Here is a 13,961-nt window from a genome sequence, read left to right as displayed (position 1 = left end):
GAATGCTCTCTTTAGGGAGGATTACCTGGCAGCGGTGGAGCAAGCCGATTGGGCACCTGGGGCGGCATGCATGCCCTGCGCCCAGAGGGCCAACCCCCCATGGGGTAGGGCGAGCCGGGGTAGAACGCTCTGTGGGGCCTCTGAGCAGTCTGCCTGCCTCCTCCCACTCAGTCGCCCTACAGCTGGGGGGAGGTGGTGGGCGGACCATTTGGGGCAGCAGGAGAGACGCGTGGCTTGGGTGCGCTGCAGGCTCCGCAGTGAGTGCCACCCAGCATTTTGTCACACACACCTCTCAGTGGTGACACCCAGGGCGGCCCGCCTCCACCGCACCCCCCTTCCTCCGCCCCTGTTACCTGGTGTCCTCATTTTATATCTTTAGGTGCCAAGCAAAAACATTCCTCTTCAACCAGGCCTTTGACTGATTAAACAATCTATGGATTTTTAAATGTTTTGTTTTGTTTTGTTTTGTTTGTTATGTTATGCATTTTAAAACCAAAACTACCTATTTATTCTCACTGTCCACTATGATGGAATTTCACAAAATTAATTATGTTATTCTATTCATTTCAACAAGAAAGCCCATCATTTCATATCAAAGTAAGCAATGCAAATAGGATGAGTAATCAAGTGCATATCTCAGAGAATTTTTACTCTAGCTTTGCATTTCTGTATAGCAATAGCAATAACAATAACAATTTATTATTTATACCTTGCCCATCTGGCTGGGTTTCCCCAGCCACTCTGGGTGGCTTCCAACAAAAGATTAAAAATACATTAAAACATCAGTCATTAAAAACTTCCCTAAACAGGGCTGCCTTCAGATGTCTTCTAAACATCAGATACTTGTTTATTCATTTGATAATAGAAGGGGAGTGTGTTGTATTTAAATGAACACTGCACATCTGCCCTTTGAAACAAGAATGAAAGAAAACATATTACACCATTCATTAAGGCTTCCCCCAAACATAGAAGTGGCAGAAACTGCCTGGCATTAAAATGAAGCTAGCAGAATTCTTATCATATTCAAAGGCCAACCCACAAATTGTTCTTGGGAAATATGTAACATACCACTTGAAGACTTGATATAGCAATGCTGAGAGGAAAACTGGTAGCCATCCACAGAGTTTTTCAGTCATGATTATTCTTGATCCTTTATGGCCAAGTTGAAAAGAAGAAACAGGATGCATCTGTGAAACATACAGGGTGGGGGAGAAATATCACAGCTGAAGCCTTGGATGCTTTGCATTTTAAAATATAATACTTAAATAACTTTCACTGTATGGTAGGGATATGAAAGGTTATACGAGTAGGATTTGATTCCACTGACAGTCATAACATAGTAATAAAGACAAGTCTATACCGAGCACGAGGTATAAGTTTCATTTTAAAATGTAGTTATAGAAAGCAAATAGAGTTTTTAAATTTACTAGAATCACATTATGATTATCCTAGAAAAATATTAAACACTATGTCAAAAAGAAGAGAACAAAATGGATTGAATGGCAGGGCGACCCAGATATATGTTTGAATTTTTACCCATGCAAGGAAATTTTATGGTGCTCTTCTCTTTGATTTTCCTAGTGAATTCATTTTCAAAACAAAGTTTAAGATGCAATGAAATGTATCATTATAAGCAGATGCCCAGCCAGCCACATGCTATACTGGGGTAGCCAATGCAGTGCCTTTACCCCACCAGCTCCAGTGACCACGAACTACCATTGACAGATAGCTAGAAATGATCTGACAAGTCTAATAATAAAAAGTATCTAGAAGGTTAATGCCATGGAATTTCAGCATCTGAATATTGATAGAGATGAACAATTATAGAATCATATTGGTGAGACAAAAGGTGCCAGTGTGGCTGTGTGTTGTGGGTGCTGTTGTGCTGAAGCAAAAGTTTGCTTTCACTTGAGAAAACATGCTCAACACCTCAAATAATTCCACATCAAGTTGATTTGTGGGTAGATTTCCAATTTTGATCCTAAAAGTTCATTGTTATGTCATTGATAATTTGAGACTTTGCCGACCCTACTAATTTCAAAAGTTTTTTTAAAAAATTACAGGTTTTCGTTTAAATATAGACTGAAATGTTTAATGTACAATGCACTGCTTTAATATGAAAGTTATGCAGTCTATTAAATTGATGCTTTTATTAATGTTGCCTCACTTCGTTCTGTCATGTCTTTTGTTCACATTTCACAGAACCCTGTCAAGACTATCCAGATGAAGCAAAATTAGGATTCTTCTGGAAATCTTCTGTATAAAATATTGTTAAACACAGCATTAGGATGAATCTCCATATTCCCTTCTGGTATAAAAGGAAGCAGTTGTGATTCCATACTGTGCTACCTGAATCCTTAGAGTCCATAAAAATGGCATGTGACCAAATGAAGGACAGAAACACTATGTAGATATTGCATCATTGCTATTTAATATTGCCACTTTTTGAAAGGAGATTGGAGAGAGGCTAAAAATGAATTGTTTGCATCAGTCTTCACACTGGGAAGCACTGTTACCTGTCTTCTGGGATGTGTGTATTTGTTTTGTGTGTGTATGTGTGCGCCTACCACCCACACAGTAAAGTGACCTCTTCCTGGAAACAACTGAGTGATGCCCTGGGAATATGCCTGAACTCCATGTAACACAACAATGTATTATCCAAACCAAAACTATATTGAATAAAACATTCATTTATTGCAAGAAATAGATGAAATAAAGATATCGAAGAATCACAGTGCAATTAATGAATATTTGGTGCATTGTAGCACATATATGGGATCACAGGAATATTTTAATATTGTGACACATTTATACCTGTATAGAAACAATGATCCCTATGCTATGAGAGGAAATTTGAGAGTGGTAAGAGCACAATACTGTGATTTTCAAATTCCCAGAGAGTGAGAGATTACGAAGATTACCTATCCTAGGCTCGGGGCTGAGCTGTTTTACACAGCTATGTGAATATGGGTTTGAGAAGGAGCTCTTGACCAGGAGTAGCAATGGGTTATCTCTACCCCCAACGGCTGTTACTGAGCCCACAGAGTCCCTTTCCAGGATTGAGGTCCTGAGTCCAATGCTGCAGTAAAGGAGCATAGGTAGGTATAGATTCACACTGAAGCTCAATAAAAGCCATTCAATTTCTCAAAATGAGGTCTTAAGTGCATTTTCTCTCACAGACAGGTGAAAAAGGAGGGGTTTGGGTGACATGAAAAGGAGATAAAAGCATCTGAACCATTTTCGCATATGAAACTGTTGGCAGAAATCTTGGTGGTACAGGCAATGGATTTTCATCAGTATGCTGCTGCTGCTGCTGCTGCTGCTGCTGCTGCTGCTGCTGAGCTTTATATTTCCTTTCTATTATTTTCTGGGGTGGCCATGGAAGTTCTCAGTGTCTGGAGTTAGTGACAGGATCAGCGAGTGAGTCATTAAATCTGGATAAAAGAGAGGTGCTCTTGGTTAGGAGGTCTGCAGGTCCCAGAACAGGACAACTCTTCCAGTGTACCAGGTTCTTGATCTTAGGGAGACTTCTAATCACATTCAGCTAAACACAGTTAGAATACCCATTCAGACATTTGTGCTTTGTATTGTGGGTAGGGCTAGCCTGTTTGCCCCTTCCCCTTCCCACTGTCACTCCACAGATGTTCATAGAATCACCTACACAGGCCTGGAGAAGAGGAAGTTCTGCTGAGGAAAGCAACTGATCATGGTTTCTGCAAATGGAAATCCTGTCTCATCAGCCTTTTGACATACTGTATCAGCATCAATAGGCCTAGTCCTATTGGTCCATCCATGTCAGTACAGTGGTACCTCAGGTTACAGACGCTTCAGGTTACAGACGCTTCAGGTTACAGACTCCGCTAACCCAGAAATAGTACCTCGGGTTAAGAACTTTACCTCAGGATGAGAACAGAAATCACATTCTGGTGGCACAGCAGCAGCGGGAGGCCCCATTACTAAAGTGGTACCTCAGGTTAAGAACAGTTTCAGGTTAAGAATGGACCTCTTGAATGAATTAAGTTCTTAACCTGAGGTACCACTGCATTGCCAACACTGACAGGAAATGGCTCTCCAGGATTTTAGGCAGGATTCTCTCCTAGCCATACCTGATGACACGAGGGTTTGAACTGAGACCTTCTGCAAGCAAATCAGATGCTTTGCCACTGAGCTACATTCCTTCCCTTCCACAAACATGCAGTTATTGGTGGCCCAGGAGACAAGTTATAAACATGGGTTACAGAAAAGTTTTTTTATGCAAGTTTCAGTGGCTCCTAGGTAAACTTAGCAGACACAGAATAAGAGGACAAATCTTATTATGTATCAGTAAATGGTAAAAGAAGAGAAAGCAGAGAAAAACGAAAATGGATGAGGGGAAATAAGCAGCAGTTTCTCTGAGGGATCTGTATTAGGTTGAGTACTGTTCAAGTTATTCATACAAATGAGCCATAAGGAAGCCAATTTGAGGAAGAAACCACTTTATTCAGGATGGTGAAATGGAAAATAGACTGAATTTTTTCAGAAGGCTCTCTCCAGCCTGGGTGAATGACAACATTAACAAATAAGCAAATAAGATTCTGGGTGGTGATGTTTTTTAAAGTGTCATTTGGCACACATTGGGAGGGACATCTAACCTATCATAACCTCATAGGGTTTGAATTAGCTATGCCTACTATCTTGGAAATAGAAAAATAGCAACTCAGTGTGCAGCATCAGCAAATCCATCAAACTAAATGTAGGAAGTTATTGTAAAAGTTACCGAAAACAGAATGGTCAGTGATATACGTGAATCCGTATGGTGTGGATGCATTTGGAATAGAGCATACAGTTTCCAGAGCATCATAGCACTGCAAAGGGTCTTATAAGAGAATGGGGTAACTTAATGCCAGCTGTGTTAAAGCTGCATAAATTATGCTGGTTTCCTATAGTCTGTATTGCTCTGTTAGCGAGACAATTGCAATGACAAGCAGCAGGTAGAGGCTGCCACCTATGGACAAATGTATTTTGCAAACCTATGTGGGACTTCAGATTCAAGGCCCAAATGGGTCTGTTTCTGAGTTTTACCAAAATTGGATGAGCACCCCTATTTAAAGTCCTATATAATATAGCATCCATGCAATGTAGAATATGAGTGGCACTGAAAAGCTATTTGCTTGTGGGGGAGGGAAAGTTTAATTTCAGACCATTTATCTTTAGATAATTTCCTCTGCCTTACCCATGTATGACCCCAATATTGCTAGGAATAAAGCAGTCCAGAATGAGAGAGCAGTGCTAGTTTCCTTTCTGTTAATTCAGCATGAGGTTGTTGTGGTCTCTCTCAACTAAATGGGTTTTTTATGTTTTATTTATTTATTGGAACAAAGCCTTGAATTTAATTTCCTGTCAGGCAGCATTTCAGAGCTGCAAGCCTCATCCATACTACATGAAAGAGCATGGCTGGGTTTCGGGTGGCAGCTTCCCTGGGCATTTAGTCTTGCAGTCAAATAAGTAGCAGACTGCAATGCCATGCAGCTAGCTCCCTGTCAGCTGTAAAGCTTTGAAGTAAATGAAAGGATTTCTTCCTCTTTGCTTCTGCTCTTATATACCTCAACTTACAAGCAGTGAAGTCTGATATCATGGAGCAATTCCATCTTCATCACATCAATCGTACTAAGATACCTAGTGGGAAGGTAGGTTTATTATGAACCCCAGCATAAAATTGGTAATTACTAATAGCCCAGCTTTTAATGTGATATAGGTAAAGACAGGACCCAAACTACTGATGAGAACTGAAATTTTATTTAATCTACCCAATTTCCCCAGCCCTGAGTGCTCACTGGAAGGACAGATCCTGAAGTTGAGGCTCCAGTACTTTGGCCACCACATGAGAAGAGAAGACTCCCTAGAAAAGACCCTGATGTTGGGGAAAATGGAGGGCACAAGGAGAAGGGGACGACAGAGGATGAGATGGTTGGACGGTGTTCTCGAAGCGACTAGCATGAGTTTGGCCAAACTGCGGGAAGCAGTGAAAGATAGGCGTGCCTGGTGTGCTCTGGTCCATGGGGTCATGAAGAGTTGGACAAGGCTGAACAACTGAACAACAACACCCAATTTCCTCTCTGTAATCTCAAACCTGTGTCCCAGGCAAATTCAGATGAGGACTTTTTCAACTCTTTCATTAGACAAATTCATTCATTCATCATTTTATTTGTATGCCGCCTTTCCACAGTTAAAACAATGCTCAAGGAGGCTTACAACATAACAAGATTTATTAAAATGACACAGATTAAAAAATAAAAGTAATTTAAAAACAAATACAAAACAAAAACAAAAACGGAGCCCCCTCTGCCCAGCACCAGCACTCCTTTATGGAGCCTGTCAGGCCTTGCCCCAAGCCAGGTGGAGAGAAACAGGGCAAGGCCCTTCAGACAAATGAAATAACAGAAAGGGGCAGTTAAAACTTGTACAGATATATTTGTTATTTAGTAAACTCCAAAAATGCATTCAGTCTCTTGAGCAAGAGATGCATAGTAAGACAGTCCCTGCTTTGAAGAATGGGCAATTGAGAGGCAGTGAAATCTCAATTCACTTTGCAGCAACTAACTGCTGGGCTTCCATAGAACCTCACAGTTCCTGGATTGAAAGATTTCAACACATGCTGATAACTGCAAAATGGTAGCACACAGAGAAGAAAAAAAGTCCACTGGCAGACTCAGGAAAGGATTTAACTGACAGGTTTTAAAAGGACAAGTTTTAGACTCCACAAGCAGGCAAAAGAATATGCCTCATTTTAAAAAGCAAAACGAAAAGCACCTTAAGATTTTTTAAATTGTTTTACAGACTATTTTAAGGGATCTAGGGCTGGTTCCTTAAGACACATCTTTCTTATACCCTCAATTTTTCAGTTTTCTTTTTCTATTAAGACAAGCTTGCACAAGCAGAAGGTCGCTTGCCCCTTCTTCCCTACTGCAGCCTCTTGCCCTCCACAAACCCACTCCTAAGGGTCACAGGACCCTATGCCATAGTATGGGATGGCCCATCGGGGCAAAAGAGGAAGGGGGTAAAGCATGTTGGAAATGTCAGGCAAAGGCACTGAGTGAACAGCTTTCCAGGACCTGCAGACCAGTGATGTGAGGTAGAAAGTTTTCCAGTGTTTTATTTCCCCATGGAAAAATTTCTGTTTTATAAGTTCATTAGTAACAATGAATGGGTGCTGAAAATACTGTATTAGGCAAGCTTGGCAGTTTCAAAGTGTTTATTAAATAGAAATAAAATTAACATGCTAAATTAGACCACTCTCTAGGATCTGATGCAAACTGATTTTTTCCCCAGTGCAAATGTAAACCCATGAACAAACCATGGTTACAGCTTGTAGTATGTCCTGAAACAAACCATGAACCTGAGTTTGGACAATCTGCCAAACCAAACCAATGTTTTGCTCACAGCAGCACAGGGACTCAATGAGGAGCAAAGTAGCCACAATCTTTTCACACTCATGTCTTCATGCTAAGCCATGGTTTATCTTAGCACTACATACAAAGCACCTATAAGTAATGAATTCAGTTGGTTAAAAAACCAGCTCTGGCTATGACAGCCACCTGTTGAATGGAGAGTGATGTGAAATCAAGAAGGACTCCAAGACTTCACAGTTCTTCAGATTGGGAAATCATAACCCTATCAAAATTACATACAGCCTGAGGGTAAAACACCAATGTTCACCTCTGACTTCTCACCAGTATCATCCATTTGCCACTGATTCAGGGTAGATAAACTTCACTGAGAGGGATCATGGAACCACCTGTTTTGCATGCAGGAAATCCTAAATCCAGTCCCTGGCACCTCCAGGAACTTCTTGGAAAACCCTCTTCCTGAAATCCTGAGGAGCTTCTACCAGGCCGTATGACAACACTGAGCAAGATGGACCAATGGTTTGCCTCAGTATATAGTAGCAAGGAAGACCAACCGTCTGATTCAGAAGCTTTCTGTAAACAGGCAGATCATATGACAGCAGCTCTGGGATGCTATACCACAAACACAGAACTGGGAGCCATCAGCATACTGACTCCAAAATTATGGATAATCTCTCCTAGCACTTTCATGCAGATGTTCAAATAACATCTTTTTGATACATCTGAACACTACAACAGTGCTAAATTCTTAGCAGTTTTCAATGCAGCTTGGCTCAATATATCTTTGCCCAGGAGTAGTCAGATAATATGGGGGTGTCTCACATTCCCTTATGCTAATTTCTACCTAACAGGCTTCATCTGGTTTTGCAAGTCAAGTTCTCAGTAAGCAGGCTGTGTGAATTTAGCTGCCAAGCAAATTGTTCCTGTTGCTGGGAATTGTCCTCTTGCCCCAGTCACTTCCTCCTAAGTGGCTAATTAACCTCCAGATGCACCTGCTCCCACAGCTGAGCGCCCTGAGCCACAGGATGCTGGCAGCTCAATGCATGTCCTGCTGTTAAGACAACTCGGTGATGGCAGCAGCTTGCCTAGCCCTGATATGGCTCCACACCAGACCAAAGGAAGCATTCACTTGTGTTGATGCAATGGCCCATTACTCTGAATTCTCATTTACAAGGAAGGAGCTCAACTGGCACAGCCAAGTTTCATGCACTTAGTGTTTAGTTACATATCACACAAAATCCCTTTCCTCGCTTGAAATTGACTATTCATACTTTCAGTTATAAAAGAAACCGATAATAGGGGATTTGGATTGCTACCATATACATCCTGGGATTTTGAACTGGGAAGTTTCATTTACTAACAATATTATCAAGTGGAGATCCAAGGTTTGCAGCTCAAGACAATCTTCTGTTTAATTAAGCATCAGGCCTTTTTACGTTATGAAATTTCCACACAGGCCAAATGCATACTTCATTGACTGACAATAGGAAAATTGATAGTTTGTGGAGAAATGTATAATATGCCAATAATGGAAGTAGGCTTTACTTTAGTTGCTGCAAGCCCTTCTTTTTGTTTATGAATTTTTTGAAGACTCAATATTCCCTGGCTCTCAGACTCTGCCCCTTTCTTTAAACTGCAATATGGGCAAAACACTAGCCTACTTTGAAGAACTGGTGCAAGGTTTACAACACGCATGAAAAGCAAGTAAGAAGAGCACTGTGTAAATGAACATATACACATGCTTAATATATTAAATCAGAGCCAGATTGCATACAAGAAGAAAACTGCTAAGAAATTCAGGCTTTGTAATGCCTGCAATATTCTGGTGGTATCCGTCTGCATTAGATATAGTATAAACACTAGCTTTTGGATTCTAAAGTTCTTGTGCAAATATAAAAACTGCAAACTGCATAACTTTGAGCACTTTTGGAGTGTGGTGCTCTGTGCTCCATCTCTTATCAGGATATTGGCACTGAAATGCCATTTGGTACTGTCCATGCAGTGCAGAACTACAGCATACATGACTTCAGGTTATGCATGGAAGGGATTTCACCACCCTCACTAATCTTTGGCAGCATAGGATGCCAGAGGTCTAAATTTATTTTCACGTGCACAAATCCCACTCACTGGATTCTGAACAGAGAAGGGAACAAATTGAACTAACAATAGCTACAAGATTCTTGTCCAGGTCATGCTGCATTAGAAACAAAACAAACAACTAATTTTCAGGACTGCAACAGTAGTTATTCTATCATTTCTTGGCATCTTGAGAACCAAAGCTATTTTCAGACACTTCCACTGATGAGCACTAACTGCTTATCCTCAAAGGCCATATTTGATATGATGGTGCAAGTACTGTTTGGAGTGCAAAGTGCTCTCCTTTTCCCCCATCTGCATATCCTAAGAGAGAAGGGTGATTGCTACAGGCACAAAAATTAGACCTCATTCATGAATCACCAGCATTTAGGGCCAGGCGTAATGATTCACGGTATCATCAAACGTGGCACCACACTTGCTTCATGTATCACCAAAGAAATCACACAGAGGTACATACATCAGTTCTGCTGCACTGAAGATAGCCACTATCACTAGTTTTATGACACACTACTGCACAATCAATCTCACATAAAAGGGAAGAAGCTGAAAAGCATTACGGGCATATTTCTGTTCATAGAAAACTTTTAGCATGGGTGGGAACCTCTTTGCCCCAGTGGGAGAAATAATTATCTGTTCTCACCCCATGGGTCAACTTTGACAGTTGAGAGAGATAATCCACATGTCAATCACCTGACATCATTGATGGCATCATATAGGATTTCCTGTTTCTACATAGTACATAGAGATAGGAAATCCCTACTGTGTTGGACACACAGTTTATAACTAGTTGCCTCATTGATTTCCTCTCACTGCGATCATCTGTTTTGGAATTAAGTGATTGTACATCTAACTCCCACATTACAGCAAAATTTATTACCCTTCAAGCAGCTGCTAAATCCATCTATACCAGCCATCCTCAATCTTGGATCCTAAAATGTTGTTTGACTACAACTCCCATCATCCCAAGCTATCAGGACCAGTGGTCAGGTCATAACAAATGACTAGGTTTTATTAGCCTGGGAAGTCTTCAAATCAAGAAAGGAAGACAGATGTGGTGGCCCAAGGATGGAGTGCACTGGCAGAAGGCTCCAGTGTATCTTAAGTTTAATAAGCTGAGACATGTATTTCCAAGCCAGGTCTTTTAAAAAATAATAATCTGTGGAGTGTTATTTCATGTCAGAATGGGAGGAAAGAAAACAGTCTTCAGCTCATTAGAGCCACGGAAGGATTCTTTCTGATCTCCAACACAAAAGAAAATAATAAAGCAGCATCGCTAAGAGACAAGTTTAATCAATCAGGGGACCACTTATATCTTTGACACTGATTTCCCCCACACACCAACAGAGATGAGACTGGAGTGCCATTTCAAGAGTACTTAAAATGGAAATGTCTTTCCCTGAGCATCACCAGTTGGTCAGTGTTTTTCTGGGAGTTGCTAAAAGGATGCTCATGGGGAAGAACAGTACATTTTCCCTTCCCAAGGTGCAGACAGTAGGGCCAACTGATCTAAGGTTTCTGCTCTTTTCAGCTGTATGGCTTTCAAGAGTATTAAAATGCTGGGCAGGGGCAGGAGTGAGAGTGAAAACATGCAACGCTCAGCAGGTTAAAAAAAATAACATGCAATGCTCAGCAATATGACTGATGAAGCACAATTGAAAATAATGGTTGTCAAGCATGATAATTCTGCATTTTGGAAAGCTAAGGAATTCTAAAAGAAGGTGAAGGAGAAGATGATGTTTCAGGGGAGTGAAACACCACTGAAGTAGTTGATCAAGACTCAAGTATGCTTTGAGGAAAAACAGAATTTGGCTTCCCATCCCCTATGAAAATAACCGATTCCATTCCATTAGAAACTGCACTTGGTACTCTTTCGCTCTTTGACCTCCCAGTTGGATTACTACAACCTGATCTACATGGGACTGCCTTTGAAGAGTGTTTGGAAGTTTCAGCTGGTCCAAGCAACCATGGCAAGACTGCTGGCTGGGGCTGGTTATAGGGAACATGCTACTCCCTTGTTAACCTTGCTAGCTACAGTTTTGTTTCCAGGCACAATTAAAAATGTTAGTTATGACCTCTAGGACCTAGGTCAGGGGTCAGCAAACGTTTTCAGCAGGGGGCCGGTCCACTGTCCCTCAGACCTTGTGGGGGGCCAGACTATATTTTGAAAAAAAATATGAACGAATTCCTATGCCACACAAATAACCCCGAGATGCATTTTAAATAAAAACACACATTCTACTCATGTAAAAACACCAGTCAGGCCACACAAATAACCCAGAGATGCATTGAAAATAAAAGGACACATTCTACTCATGTAAAAACACCAGGCAGGCCACACGCTGATTGCCAGACTGTCCATGGGCTAGATTTAGAAGGCGTTTGGGCCAGATCCGGCCCCCGGGCCTTAGTTTGCATACCCATGACCTAGGTCAGGTGTCCCCAAACTAAGGTCCTTGGCCACAGGCTCCTGAAAGATCTTATCTCCCTATGCAAACCTGCCTGGATGTTAAGATAATTGGGTGACCAAGCACCTTTGCTCGGCCCCATCAACATTAGAGGCACAGTTGGTGTTTACACAAGAGTCAGCCTTTTCTGGTGTATTTCTCTCCCGCAAACGTTAAGGTGAAGTCCTCTTTGTTACCCTGCTGGCAGAAGAAGACCTTCCTGTTCAGACAGGTTTTGGAAAACTAAGGTAGAGATGATGCTTGTCACTGGCTTGGCTTTCTGGGCAAACTGCATTTTTAATGCTGGTTTTAAAGGAGTTTTGCTGTATTTTAACTATTGGTTTTTAACTAGTTCATTTTTATTGCTCCATTACTGTTCATTTTATAATGGTGTTTTAAATGTGGTACGCTATATTGAATCCCAGTTTGGGAGAAATGCAGGAAATCAATATGTTAAACCATCACCACCACAACATCAATATTTTGTGGTTCAGAAGCAGGCAATAGTGCTCTTGCAAAGCAGGTCCCATGCCCCAGTGCAACATGTGTCACTTGGCTTGAAAGGAGTTACACAGGCAATTATGGGTAGGAAGAAAGGGAGTGCTGTAACCTCCTTTTACAGCATTGTAGTAGCTTTCTGGATCATTAGGAAGCTGATGTGCCCAGTACAAGTGCATGCCAACCATATTTAATGGTTGGCAAAGGGGAGTGACATTTTTTCCGGGCAAGCAATGCTGAGCCATCTGGTTGTGATCTACTTGCCAGGCATATGACTGGGCTTTAGCTAAAGCATCAAAAGTTGCTGTTTTAAACACCAAAGCTAAATCAAGGAATAACATTATGTCTATTCAGTGATAAAATGTATTCCATTATTTTTCATTAAGAGCTACCTTGCTGGAATTCAACCACTCTTGCCTTGTTCCCAACAGTGGTCAGCCATATATGCATCCAGAAAGCTTGCAAAGAGGTTGTGATGGAGATAACCATCTCCTGATTAAATTATTCAAGAGGTATACTGCATCTGTATATGGAGGTGCAATTCAACCACCATTACTAGCAACTGCTGATAGGCCTTATCTCTATGAATTTTTCAAAGGCTTTTAAAAAGCCATCCGTGCTAATAACCATCATACCCGAATAGAACACCGAGGTGCCCCGTTGAGCTGCATAACGTATGATGTTAATTCAAATCCATCACTTGCTGCTTTCTAACCAACATCAAACCACAAAACATATACCAAGCTTATCATCCGGACTGAGTTAAAATCAATTGTTAGTTGCATAAAACATCAATTTAATGTAATGTGATTAGTGTGATTAAGTCCTAAGTTCATTTTAAAAAAAAAAAACTATTAGAAAACACATGTCTCAACTTCTCACAGTTTGTGTAATGTGCATAGCTATATTGGAATTCTTCTTTCTAAACGTACTGCATGATTTTATAGAAAATAAAAGTTCTTTTTAACATATTGTCTACCTCAGTACAAAAAGGAAGTGATAAATTCACTGGTCTTTATAGAACTACAAATATAATTAATAATATTCATTGGCTACAGTTTATTGACCTTAAACTGTACCTAATTACTCTTATGGTTGTATATGAACATTCACTTTCAAGTTCCAAAGCATAATAAATATACTCCATTTCCCCCACAAAGGTCTAATCTTCTTGCCTTCCTCCCTTTATTGTAACAAAATTAGGACGCTTTCTCATACTTACAATAACCCAGATTCTCAATAGCCATTGAAGGATTAGCAGATTTGGAATCATATTCTATTTAAAACTAAACTAGCAATTGTCAGATTTAATAAGATCTAAATTACCTGGTTAACATTTTGACTTTGTAGAGCTGCTATTTTTAACCTTGCCGTTTTCATCACAATAGGACTTGTACAAAACTTATTTGAGAAAGTATCATTACACAAGTGCAGAGTATACCACTGTTTCTCCCCCACCTATATATGTGAACTGTGCATCTATGGACAGGAAGAGAGTTTCCATGTAAGTGGGCCCAAGTATGATGTTCAGACAAGA

General features: G+C 40.7%; 1 protein-coding gene across 2 annotated transcripts in view; it reads right to left on the bottom strand.

Moving 5' to 3' along the window:
• The window catches only part of SNTG1 (syntrophin gamma 1), a 208,556-nt gene that overhangs the window by 103,173 nt on the left and 91,422 nt on the right, over positions 1-13,961 (bottom strand). For both annotated transcript variants that reach the window (XM_033155183.1, XM_033155182.1), the window contains exon 2: positions 1,069-1,187. The gene's annotated coding sequence lies outside the window, so the exon portion shown is untranslated. The remainder of the gene's footprint in view (positions 1-1,068; positions 1,188-13,961) is intronic.

This window comes from Lacerta agilis, chromosome 7, assembly GCF_009819535.1.
Source record: "Lacerta agilis isolate rLacAgi1 chromosome 7, rLacAgi1.pri, whole genome shotgun sequence".
NCBI lineage: Eukaryota > Metazoa > Chordata > Lepidosauria > Squamata > Lacertidae > Lacerta > Lacerta agilis.
Note: the sequence above shows the minus strand (reverse complement) of the source record. Positions and strands in the feature narration are given on the sequence as shown.